Here is a 14722-nt window from a genome sequence, read left to right on the forward strand (position 1 = left end):
GCAATGGAAGTACGCAGAGTATTGAAACAAATGAAAATGCTACTAATAGATGAAGTGAGCATGGTGCCCAACCTAATGTTGGCTTTGATTCACCTCAGATTACAAGAAGTACTCAAAACAAACTATGAAGAGCTATTTGCAGGAAAACACATCATTGTTTTCGGAGATCTTCTTCAATTGACACCTGTAAAAGGTGAGCCTATTTTTAAAACATTAGGACACAAACTCTGCCGTAAAACTGTTGGCAGCATAGGAAATGTCAACCTTTGGCAACATTTCCAATGCAGAGAATTAACAGAAAACATGCGCCAATCTGCAGATCTCACTTATGCCAACATCTTAAAAAGTATCAGAGTTGGTATACTTTCTAGAGAAGCAGAAGCAATATTGAAAACCCGGCACATTCATGCACTTTATGGTGATAATGCATGTGCTACAGATGTTATGGAACAATTAGCCCACAAAAATGTCAATTGTATGGCCTTAATGCCAACTCTTGCAAGCTGTTTCAAATTCAATGAAATAATGTTAAGCAAAGAAATGCAACCAATTATGGAAATTAGCGCCACAGACAAACTAGATGTACATGGAATGACACTACCCATGTGTGACGAAGCCACAGCAAGAATAAATAGTTTAGAAAAATCAATCTCAAACAAAGCAGGCTTGGAAAAGATATTAAAATTATCCTTAAATTGCAGAGTAATGCTTAAACGTAACCTTGACGTGGACCAAGGACTAGTTAATGGAGCACTGGGTACAGTTGTTGGCTTTCAAACATACCCACGTGACAACAAAATTCAGTTTGTCAATATTCTCTTTGACAAACTTTCAGAAGTAAAAAGAATAGGACGCTCAACAGCTCGATTTCTTCTCTTCAAAGACATGTATGTACGCAGAGAACAATTTCCTCTAACTCTTGCATACGCAGTCACCATTCATAAATCACAAGCTCTTACTCTAGACAAAGCAATGATAGACATTGGTAACACAGTCTTTAAAGAAGGCATGAGCTACGTAGCACTGTCACGCCTACATACAATTGACAGTCTATTTCTAATAAACTTTGATGCAAGTAAAGTAAACGCTGATATTCCTTGCATTTTAGAATACAATAGAGTTCGTTCACTATACACCCCCATCTACAAACATATCCTGTTCCACAAATTTCTAAAAGAAAACTAAATCAAACAGAAATGCAACAGGATGTCACTGTAAATCCTCAAAAGAGACTAAAAGAAACTAAAACTTCATCAAGTAACACAAGCAAAAAAGAATCAATTAGGGAAAGTAAACAAGGTACTTCTTTAAAGAAGGAAGACAAACTCCAAAAAAAGCAGTTAGTAACAGAACTACCTGGACCATTTAAATTCTCAAATATAGTTGGTGTAAGTTGCTACGCAAATGTAGCAATGAATATTCTATTTCAATTACCACCAATTGTTGACAACATTTACTTACACAGTACAGACTCATTGTGTTTGCAAATGTTAGTACTTCACAGAAATGCAGCAAACAATCCTGACAACACGTATAGTGTTTTTGGAATAAGACGACAATTGGACTACTGTGCTGGAATGGTGAAATTCACTATAAACTCACAGGAAGATCCACAAGAATTTCTAATGTACTTACTATTAGTACTGGAAAACAAAAACATACCTATAAATGAAATCTTCCAGATTTCATACATGTGGAAACATACATGCACTCTCTGCAACAATGTGACACAAGAACAAATCCCCAATGAGCGCTTTGTCTATATATCAATACCTAATTGTGAATCCGTTCCATTTCAGCAACTTGTACAAAATGCAAACCACGGTAGATTATGTTCCACCTGCAATTTGGATAATCGTTCCACGTTACTAATACAAACACATAGTAAATACTTAATACTAATGCTTCTACGTTACAATGCAGATGGTACGAAAAACAACTGCAAGCTGACTGGATTCACACATGGTCAAATATCACTTGGTAGGAAAACCTTCACAACAATAGGTATAATCTACCACGCAGGAGCCACAACCAACTCAGGGCACTACACTGCATATATAAAAAAAAATGTGGATGGTTTGAATGTAATGATAGTAGCGTTACTCTAAAGCAGAGATTACCAGCTAATCTTACAAACGCGTATTTAATGTTCTTAAAACCAACATTTGATAACTGAACTGTACTTAAACCTTAAGTACACTTGTAGTAAAAAAATATAAACTGTCACAATATTTCAAAACCTATCTAACTGCCCAAAGATTCTACAACAACTAATCAGATAAATTAATACCACTCAAATAGAGCAAAAAATAGACAGTTAGAATACACCAATTGGTATCTAACTGTTCAGAATTTACAAATATGCAAACAGATAAATCAATACCACGAAATTATATCAAAACATAAACAGTTAGAATACGCCTACTGGTATCTAACTGGGCCAAAATTTTACAATATCCAAACAAATACCTAATATCTTACTGCTCACAAAAACTGGAACAATCCAATGCATAAAGCATTAGGCAGAAAGAACAAGTAAATGCGGAAAACAAACAAATAAATAAACTGTAGCATAACAGAAAAAGGTTTTTTTTTTAATCCAACATGGATTTTTTTTCTCCCACAGACCCAATGATTTTAGCAACAAACACAGAAACTTTGCACATTGCACAGTACTCTGGTTTGTAATCTACTAAATATGAGGGTCAATAAAAAGAAGAAAATGTTGATTGTACAATGTAATAAGTCATTATAAAATACTAATACTAACATGCTATTTTCTTTTATTACAGAAATGAACAAGAAAAACATGGACTCCCGTTACTAAACCAAATAGTATGTATAACAAGATAAATACAACCATCGCAGCATATCACACCCATACAAGCATATAACATTGTTGCTTATAAATTAGTTTTTGACCCAAAGTTAAAAGCCACTATGGGTGTGATATGCTGCGGTGGTTGTGGCCAGGGCATACACTCTTGGGTGCATGGCCAAATGGCCATGCACCCAACATTCTATACCCTGGCCACAACCACTGCAGCATATCACACCCATACATGCAAACATTGCAACCATTGTTATGTCCGCGGACAGGGGGAAGGTCCTAGGACACATTCAACTTGCCAGAGGACAATACAAACAGTGTCCTCAGGACACCCCCATTTTCTTTATGTACGAACATTTCTGGACACTGCGATTGTTCTTAAAAAATGTTCACCTTGCCAACGAACAATACAGACGTCTCCAGGACACCCCCTGCAAACATTCCAAGACCCTACAAGTGTTCTTAGAACACTTTCAAGTTGAAACCGAATCCATTCTGTTTATTTACGAACATTCCAGAACAGCCGTGTTGTCCGCAGATAAATCAAACACAACAAAAGCGTCTAGCACATAAATAAAATACCACTTTGAACCTATCTCATACTCCACCATCCTCCCCAAAGACTTCTACACACCAACACACTCTACTAAATACACATTTTGAACAAACTTTCACCGCGCTGTCCGCGGACGTCCGCAAATGCAAGATGGCCGGCGCGACAGAAAATCTGACGCGCATCACGCACCAAGCCACCCAATCAGCGAACACGTCGCATGTCCGCGGACATGACGCAAGCCGCTGGGCCAATCGGGGTGCTGTCCGCAGAGTGAACAGGGAAGTCCGTCCGCGAAGCGAACACAGATATCACTAATTATTTTGCCTTACATTTTGGTCATTTAAAAAAAAACTACTGGACGGATTTACACCAAATTTGCAAAAGCACGCTTTCGGGACCAGGCCACCGCTCCTGCCGCAAATTTGGTGTAAATCCGTCCAGCGGTTCGGGCTGTAGCCGTGCGCAAAGTTTTTTCCCATTCAGTCTATGGGAAAAAAAAAGTTTTGGGACCCCCCTATAACTTTTCCCCCCTGGACGAATCCTCACCAAACTTTGCAAAAAAATTCAGAGTGGGCCATATACTTTTTTTGCAAAGTTTGGTGAGGATTCGTCCAGGGGGAGCGAAGTTATAAACCGCCCAAAAAGTGCTCTTCCTATGGAAACACCAATTTAACCATAACTACATGGCCGCTACCGCGGCCATGTAATATATATATATATATATATATATATATATATATATAGCATTTCTTTGTGACCAACCTCATACAGACTGCATTAATTCACTGAAATGTTACTATTGCCCACAGTGGTTATATTATTTAGTTTTGTGCAGATTAAAGAGTTTATATATATTCACATCTGAAAATGTTTTGCATAATTTGGAACCTGTGTAGTAGACTTTATTCTGACCGCCACTGAGACAAAGTAGAAGAAAATCCAACCATACATGTTGTGCCTTTTTAACATCCACTAATAACGTTGTTTTATGATCAATAAAAAAACATGATGAATATTTTACAAGGAAAAATACTGCAATTACAAATATATAGCATTAAGTAGAAACAATGTCCCACATCAATGCTATGCAATGGAAAAAGTACTAATCACAATAATGCATAAAGGGACAATGCACCCCACAATATTGTGCTGGGCCATGCCCACAGAATAATGTGCCATGTAATAGGACCTCTGAATATCATGCATAGGCTAAAGCAATATGCATACTAATTTGCTGAAATACACATTATTTTATCATAGTACTTGCAACACAAATCACAGCAAGACATTCTTGTTACGTGGAAGCATATAGAGTAATACACAGACTCAGAGAAACACCTACTAATACCAGCACATTCACTCATAGATCTACTCACGATGACACCCAGATTCATTAATGTAAACCTCTTTTTTTTTATTCTATATTTATTCATTTTAGTTAAACTGTAACTATCAGAGAAGAAACACATCACATCAAGTTTTGAAATCTGACAAATTCTTGAAAAGCAGTACATAACAGTAAAAAAAAAAATCTGCTTGTAATCGATCCTTCACCATGTTCTCTTTCTCTTGTAAAGAGATCTAGATTTACATCACCACTGCACACCACCTCTCCGATGCACCTACTCAAGCTTCTAAAGTCATCATCTGAATAATTAGCAATATTACTCTTTGCACACAGCTCTTCTCCAGAAATCAATTTTCCATTCCTGTAAATGTCACTGATCCAGCTCACCCCGCCAATAAACCACTCAGACCAAAATAAAGTCTTGCCTTTATCTCTAATGGCAGGATTTTGCCAAATCGAAGCATTAGGTGATTTCAGAGCAACAGCCCCCAACATGTCATAAAGACTTTTCCATGTATTCCGCAAGAACTCAGTCATGGGAAACCTCTTATTTGTCAGGTTTGATGTCGTAAGAACTGCCCTAGGATCAAGCGGACCTGAAAGGCTCGCTTCAGCTACAACCCAGCTATCTGGCTGATTTCTCAAAAAAGGCACAATAAATTGGCTAGAAAATGCCAGATGGTAAGCCCTAAAGTTAGGTATACCAAGACCTCCCATCTCAGTTGGAAGTTGAAGCTTCCACAACTTAAGCTGGGAGGTTTTTGATCCCAAATAAATGACTGGAGCAAACCATCAACCATTTTCCAATAATGTGGATTAATTTTCAAAGGAAGCATGATTAGAACATCAGTGATTTTTGGAGCGGCGGTCATTTTCAGAGCGTTCACTGTGCCCCAAAGAGATACATTTAATAAAGCCCACCTCCCTACATTCATTTTCAGATCTCTGGACACTTCACCCATATTTTCTTCTACCATGTGCCCAATCAAAGGAGTCAACCATATGCCCAAGTATTTAATTCTCTTTTCACACCATTGGAAGCACCAACCTGTTACAAACGCCTTATCACATAGATGCAAAAAAGGCATAACCTCAGATTTAGACCTGTTAATTCTGTATCCTGCTACCTCATGAAATCTTTCAAGTATATCCATTAAGATAGGTATTGACATGTCAAGATCTCGCAAGACCAACAATAGATCATCTGCATAAAACCAACTCTTCTGTTCAGCCCCCAGAGAGCTTATTCTTCTTAGCCCTTGTTCACACCTTAATGCAATTGCAAGTGGCTCAATGGCTAAAACAAATAACAATAGAGACAAAAGGCAGCCCTGCCTCGTACCTCTCCTAAAATCAAATGAATCTGAGCGTAGTCCATTTGTTTTAACATCAGCTGTAGGATGAGCATACAAAAGGGTGATCCAAGAAATAAACTCATCCCCAAAATTCATGACGCGCAAAACCAAAAATAATTAGTCGCAGTTAACCCGGTCAAATGCCTTCTAAGCATCAAGAGAGAACACCGCCATGTCCTCTTCCAAGCTCTGGGCCTGTGATATCGTCAACAGCAGTTTTCGTATATTTCTGGCTGTTCCACGGTTCTTAACAAAGCCAGACTGATTGTCATGTACCATAGTTTGCATTAAATGGTCAATTCTTAAGGCTAGTATTTTTGCTAAAATGTTGTTGTCTGTATTAATCAAACTTATCGGTCGATAGCTAGAGGGGAGGTTACTGTCTTTGCCTTTCTTCAAGAAAACTGAAATGGTGGCATGATTGGTGGATGATGGAAGTAAATTGTCCCTTTTAGACTCAATGAACATATCCCTTAACAGCTCTGATGCTGATTCTGGTAAAACCTTGTAAAATTCAATTGGTAAGCCATCCGGCCCTGGCGACTTCCCAGTATTTAACTTGCTAATTGCAAACCTGATCTCATCAGTAGTCACAGCACCATCAAGCATGAGTTTTTCCTCACCTGTAATTTTTGGAATATCCAAATCATGGAAAAAAGATTCTCCATGACCTGTAATACCCGATTAATTTTGATACAAAGTGGTGTAGTATTCCTTGATTAATTTAATTTGGGTTGAATGTGACTAGACCATTGTTTCCACGTCTAGACATTATTGCTGCCTCAGATTTTTGCTGTTGAAGCCCATAAGCTAACCAACTGTCGCATTTCTCTCCTCTCTCAAAGTACGAGCATTTAATTTGGTACATTTCTCTCTCTGACCTTTCTGTTAGAATCCCATTCAATTCTTTGTTTAAATTACACAATTCTTTCTTCTTTCCTAAACTACCCGGATCACGCACTAAGTCATTGGTTACCTCCTTAATGCGTTTATCCAATTCAATCCTTACCCCCCTCAATCTTCCTTTTACTACTGTACAAGCCCAATAAAAGTTCCCTCATGGTACACTTAAATGCTTCCCAAGTAATTTTAGTGCTCAGTTCATCTGAACAGTTCTCAGCAACAAAATGATCAGCCTCAGATCTAATCTTTTCAAGTAATTCCTCATCCTGCAGGATAGAGGTGTTCATTTTCCATGTAAAAGATCTGCAATTTTCAAAGTTCAATTTTAAAACCAAAGATACAGGTGCATGGTCAGTGACCGCAATTGCACCAATCGTACTAGCTCTAAAATTCTCAGTCATCTTGCCACCGGTAAGAATACGAGAGTATGTAGAGTGTGAGCGAGAATAGAAAGTGAATTCTCTCAAATTCGGATGTTCTAACCTCCAACAATCCTTTTAATCGTAGTCTGTAATGAGAGATTGAAACGAACAATAATGATTATCCTTTCTCTGAATTGTCTTAGCCCCACAGTGGTCTAAAAGTGGATCAATCACTAAATTAAATTCACCTCCCGTTATAATGTTTGGGGAATCTAAGTCCTGGATCATCTGAGAGACTTTTCTGAAAAAGGACCTGTTGTCTATCGAGGGTGCGTAGATATTACACAGAATTACTTTAACACCTTGAATTTCCACGAGCAGTATATTGATTCTTCCATCCTTGTCTGAACACTCCTTCAAAACTTTAACCAGAGCATTTCTATGAATCAGAATTGCGATTCCTCTAGATTTATAGGAATAACATGAGTCAAATACACTACCTACCCACTTCCTCCACAAATTACTTATATCTACTTTCAGTAAGTGTGTTACTTGCAGAAAGTACATAACACTTTGCATGTCATCCATTCAATGAAAAACCTTCTGCCTTTCTTTTTAATCGTATTATTCATGCCATTAACATTCCAAGTGGAGACTGACAGAGACATTTTGAAACCAAGTATAAAGCACAAACAAATAAATACTAGTTCCAAAACCAAGCAAAAATAAAAAACACCCCTCACTCTCCCCTGATGAAAATGTTGGAATCCAATGCCAACAAGAACTCAAAAACCTCATTACTCCCGGCACCCTTACCAATTTGAAATCAGAACTCAACTTGAACACTTATCCTACCAGAAATACATATAAATATATAATTATTCATCTAAACAAACCTACAGATATAACACCTCCAGACTCAATCACATTATCTTAATTTCCCACTGCAAATAAACAAAACCACTACCGATTAGTTTACTTATTCACCTCCTTTGCATCCTCAGTATACCCATCAATAGAATCATTTTCATACATCCTGTTAAGATATACAAATGTAAGATTTAAGCCTTAGCATATTGTTTGCATTCCTATGGTCTTCTTAACATTCCTTTCATGTCAAATCGGATACATAGCTAGCAATCAGAGATATGTACTAAGGTTCATTATGAGGTACTGAAATAATGCCATGTGAAAGTGTGAGGTATGTAAGAATATATATAGCATTTTATTGCCAGCATATAGCATTTTTGCTAGCATACAAAGTACACAGCCAGGACCAGTTTGAAACTGCAGGCATTCAGAGAACACATTAAAAAAAACAGTGTACTGCCAGTCAAAGTAAAGAGGCTATGTTTCATGTGTGAAAACTGCATTAGAACACATCTGATTAACCTTGTACTAACATTACTAAAATACTAATTCTAACTTCTCTAACATTAAAATGCAGTATGCTATGCACAATGAAATACAATATATGTTTTGGGCACTATTTAAAAGTCAATTATTTTTTTCATGAAGAAATGCACACTCGCATTTTCTTCAGCTTGTGGAGAGCAGATGCAGGAAGCAAAACAAAACAGTTACTATAATAATGAAGCTTTCATTGTTTTGAAAACAAAGGCTGGCACAGAGCACATTCTTTTTACCCTGATTGGTGGAAATTCTATGCCGACAAGCCACGTCAATAAAGGGACGGGTAAAGGTTTTCTTAAGAAAAGAAATGAAGAGAGCAGTTAGTTCGTGCTGGGTTCAGGAGACAGAAAGACAAAGTTTTCAGAGGGTCGAGCGCTTACTTTGGGATCTAATCAGTTGGCGCTCCCCCACACAAATTTACAGAGGAGTTTTGCGCTGGGTCTGCATCTGCGAACACAGTGAGGCTGTGCGGGGACTTCAAAGAATTACCGGCCTTGGTAAAATAAGTGCTAAGTGAGGACCAGATAAAATGGCGTATGTGTGACTAAGATTTATTGCAGTCCAGGGAAGTTAGGAACATTACATGTTTATTTCTCTCTATATATATTCAAAGTGTGGGAACATTGATTCATCTTTTCAAAAATATCTGCTTGTTTTGTTTTGTTCTTTTATATTGCAGATGATGCTGTAAATAACATGGTAAGATTTGCTGACTTGTAAATGAGATGCAATACAAAAAGCATATATAAAAACAATTGGGATTTTTGTGTCATTCATGCATCTGTGAATTATTTACATAAGTGAAGTACAAAGGGGAGGTTTATATCAGTGCAGTAGTGCATTTACTAATTTACCACTGTAATTGAAATAGCAAATAAAAGAAAGTCAGTACTAAATATCTACAAGGCAAAGGATGTGTGTGCTATGTCATGAGTGAGCCCTTCCTTGCATGCTGATGGGAAGGTGTCTAATCTGATAAATAGATTTCTGGATGTACATAAGCCAGTAATGCCTAATGGCACATAGATTACTGGATTTACACAAGCCAGTAATGCCAGCCACAAACTATAGGTGACACATTGAATATGCTCATTGGGTTCACTAAAGTGCATAAGTCTGGGCCTCTCTGCAGACAACTAAAAGGTATTCTAATAGAAAGGAAAGGTTTGTTTTATGATGGGGTTATAGTATAAAAATGAAACCATGCTCACCACTATACCACAGGAATAAAATACCACAGGAATAAAAAACTGCAAAACAACATACCACTAAAATTACCACCAATACAAGCTAACAAGGTATGGTCACTAAAATAGTGTGATTCCAGACCCACTCTAAATGTAAGACTAATTTACCACCAAATTACCGCCAATTTTTTTACGGTAAGAAAATACCACCAAATTCCGAACTTACCCCACTAAATCAAAATCTCCTACAAATAATGGTGCGTTGGCCGGGAAAGTGACTGTAGAGCAACTACTGGGCGTGGCAAGTGTGTCTAACACTACCATACGTGCATTAAAGGGAACCCATTTTATGAGAACAGTGTGACACTGGAAGTGAATCTCAGAATGTCTCAAATGGAGGCCACATTCCCAGAGTTAGTGGAGTATCTGGAGGCAAAATTATATGCACATGGAACATGGTCATCAAATAACGCCACAGAGTGGCACCACCGCATGTATGGGGAAGTGCAGAAAGAACCATTGGACAACATTTTTGCAGAAGGTAGCATAATTCAGGTCTGTCTTCTGAGATTGTTAAATGCTGCTGATAAACATGCAGTGAAAGATCGTCTGATACGGCTATGTGCCAAAACACGGTTCATTTTAAATAGGTCCCTACGAATGCAAGAAAATGATGCCAAGCTAATTATCAGACTAAAAGTTGAATTAGATGGAGCTAGTGAACAGGAGGAAAAGTTAAGAGCAGAACTGGAGGTATGTCAAAAGAACATGCAGTCAAAGTGTAAAGATCTCAATACTCAATTTTCCCAAAGAAAGAAACAGTTTGAGGATAGTGAGCAAGAATTAAAACACTTGAAAGGACTGGTAGATCATATTAGACAAGATAAAGATGAGGTTATTTTGGAGATGCAAACTTTACAAAAAGAACATTTCGAGAAAGAAGGTGAGCTTCAGAATGTTGACTAAGAGATAGCTAAAATGTTTCAAGAAAGAGACAAGAGAAACAAAGAATTTAATGAATGCCAAATGCAAATGAGCGATATGCAAAATGTGATTAATAAAATGGGTGAGGAAAACAATTACTTGCGTAAGGAAGCAGATTGACTCCTTAAAAAGTGCAAGGATTTAGAAAACCAGATATGCACTTTCAGGTCCCAGGACAAGCGACAGGACACCACATTCAATGGGATTGAGGTAAATTCCATCTCTACACGGGGCTATAGTGCCCCAGTGGTTGTGCCCGTGTCTGAGCTTGGTGCCAGCACCTTTGGGGGGTTTGACACACCCATTGGGGGTTGCCACCAATCCCATACACCTGAGACAAGGATTGAGCCACAAAGTAGTGCAATCCCAAGCATATCACCAAGTAGCCCTATCAAAATAATGAAATCAATCAAGGCCCGATCAAACCATTCAAAAAAGGAGGGGAGTGCTTTATAGAGGACCACTTAGAAGCGGTGCACGATATATTTAAAGCCCTGCAGATACGTAAGGAACAATACAGACAATACTTTCACTTAACTCTCCCACAGCCAGCATCATTAGAGGATTAAATGAACAGCAGAACATGACATGGGCAGAGTTTGAAAAAGAGATTAGAAGTCATGGGCAGAAAGTTGCATACACGATTACGGCTGGGCCAAATACGTCCCCTCACCAATTTTTGCAAGACTTAAAAAGAGCTTTTTCTCATTTTGATGTATCTTTTGATTCCAATTCCAATGAGTTTAAGACTGCCTATTTCTATGGGTTGCAGAAAGACATTATATCACAGTTAGTCCGTGAATTTGATCGTGAGAATTCCCTTGAGTGGATTGTGCACCAAAGTACAAAACTATATGAAGTGCTATACTGTCAGGGTAGAGAGAGTGATAAAATGAAAGATACCAGATCAAAATCTATAGAATCCTCGACAACGATAATGGAGATCAGGTCAGCTAAAATGTCACTTGAGTCCGCTCAAAGTCCAGGCAAAAATAATGTAACACCCGAACAAAGGGGTACTCCACAGAGATTGTCACCATCTGCACCGATGTTTCAGTCTCATGATCCTAGTAATAGGGAGAGCTACATTAGCGCTAGGTACTTAGGTGACAGGCCCCGGGCAGGATATCGGGCTGATATGTCATGTATGAACAATAATCAGAGACAAAGCCAGGATCAAAGAAGTAATGGTCCCTATCAGACATTGGGGACACAGAGCAGATTCGACTCCAACACCATGATATATGGCAACCAGGATAGACCCCGGAATGTGGATCGATTTATTGAAAATGGGAATCAGCATAGGGGACAATACTCACAAAATGAGACACAGGACATGAGGCAGAGTATGAATTATGCCCCACGTCAATACAATCAATCACCGCCGCCAGGGGATTACAACCAAAGGATAGGTACACCCTGCTCCCCGCCCCACATGAATCAAGAGTTCAGAAACAACCCCAATAGGAACCACTCTCCTGAGAGATATCAGAATAGATTTAACCAGGGGAAGAATAACCAATATCAGCATAGGCCGCAGAGAGAAGATTCTAGAGAGATGGAAAGATTCCAGTGTCTCGAGGCCCAAGTGAAAATGTTGGCTGAACAAATAGGAAAGCTCGGTATGGCTCAAGAACAGTCATCAAAGGAGGGGGCAGAAGGCCATATTAGTGACTGGGTGGCTTCTGATAATAAGTGACCAAATATTCACCTGCAATGATAAAAAAACAGATTCCACTGATCGGTTTTGAATGACTCTGAGCTGTATAATGATTTAAAAACGAAAATACCTGCAAATGAACATGAGACAGAAATTGCAAATACATCGAAAAAAGAGGTTTGGTTTAACCTGGAGTTAAATCAAACGTTGGAAATTTGCACAAATGAAAAAGGAAAACGAGAAAAACATGAAATTCCAAAAGAACAAAGAGACAGATTTAAGAAAGACAACTCATGCATGGGTCATACAATTGATCAGGGAGTAAGTGTGGATGTTAAAACGCTCTCCCTAGACAATAAAGACGTTAATAAAATACAGGTAGGAAGAATAAGTACTCAAAAGGAGGGTACAGATCAGTCACCTGAAGAGTTCTTTGAGCCACAGATTTTTGAGGAAGTTAAAAAGACTGGTATCATGCCAAATACCCACAAATGCCCAGAATTAGAAAATGACAAATTATCAGGTGATGTGTATACGCATATTCAGTTGGAGAATTGCAGTGTGAACTCTGATGATGCCAGGATGGAAGGGCGAACAGTGGCCACACTCCAAAGGACCTCTGAATATGGGGAGATGAGTAAGGTTTCTCAAACGTAAATGGACAGAAAGGAGGGAAAAACGTCCTTTCATTTACCAATGTGCTTAGCCAAAAGTGAGAAGGGTCTGAGGAAAGTGAATCCTGAAATCAGTAAGAATTCACACTTTTTGTGTGTGTTAGAGGAAGTTGAAGACAGATATTATGCTCTCATTACTGTGGAAGAGAAATGCAATACATTTGCAATGTTTGACAGAGGCGCACAGGCCACAATTATGTCCAAAGAATTGGTAAAACGTATCAGTGAAGGGAGATCCCCACAGAATCAGATCACAGTGAAGCAGAGTGAAGGCCCAGTACACAACTTTAACGGTGAGGAGGTGCCTACCGTGGGTGTTACCGAGGTTGACATAAAGATAGGAAAACACAGAATGAAACAGGAAGTATTGATCACATCTATTTGTGAAATTCCATTTTTGATGGGGACAGATTGCCTGAAAAGATTGTCTCCTCTCATAGATGGGGAATGGGGTACTGTGGTCTTTAACCAAAATACTATTAAGACCTAAGAAAATAAAGTCACAAAACCGCAGTATAAATGAATGCCACACTGTTGCCAAATCAAATGATGCAGTGGAGGGGTACCTACAGAATAGCTGTGTGCCTAGTGTCACTGTCATTTTGATGTGTCAGGACAAAATGAAAGTAAAAAAGAAAAACAATCTGTGCAGATTTCTTTGGATTCTAGGAAGAAATGGCAAACTGTAATAGATGAACACACATTGCACTTCTATTTAAAAGAGAAGAAATGCAAACAGAACACTATTCCTAAAGCAGACACAGAAAAACACATCACCACCCTTGATGAAATTCACATGGAAGATGAGCAGCCATGGATTCACATTGGTATAAATGGCCATTCTAAAATGGTAAAAGCCACTTTGGCACTTGAACAGGAAAGTAGTTTTATTAATGAGAATCTACTGCAGAGAATAATGGAAAGGGAGGAGATCCCAAAATTTAGAATTAAAAACCAATATGTCTCTGGTTTGGACAGTCCAGATTTTGAAAATCAAATTGCAGGAAGGTGCATGCTAAAGATTAACATTGGACAAAAAACCATCTACCACAGTGTGCGGATAGTGAGTGGAACACAAAATGATTTTTATATGGGCAATGATATAATGCACAGAATGTGCATGGTGTTAGATTTTCTTAACCAAAAAATATGGTCCCGACTAGGTGGGCCTGCGCCCGAATTTGAAGACAAGAGAAAGGCTTATCATTGTGCACAATTGGTCCCATATTCAATTGAATTACAGCTGAATAAGGATATTACTATTCCTGCATTCACCAAGCAGGTTGCTATAACACTAAAGTGCAAAAAGGGACAGCAAATGAAGGATGCTGATGCATTTGTGTGCTTAGATTAATCCATGAAACAGCAAGGCCTGGATTATGAATATACCCCATTGATAGATATTTGGGAGGGGTCCGTCAAAATTATGGTAGATAATAAAGGATGTCAG

Source organism: Ambystoma mexicanum, chromosome 7p, assembly GCF_040938575.1.
Source record: "Ambystoma mexicanum isolate Mex_15411 chromosome 7p, UKY_AmexF1_1, whole genome shotgun sequence".
Lineage (NCBI taxonomy): Eukaryota > Metazoa > Chordata > Amphibia > Caudata > Ambystomatidae > Ambystoma > Ambystoma mexicanum.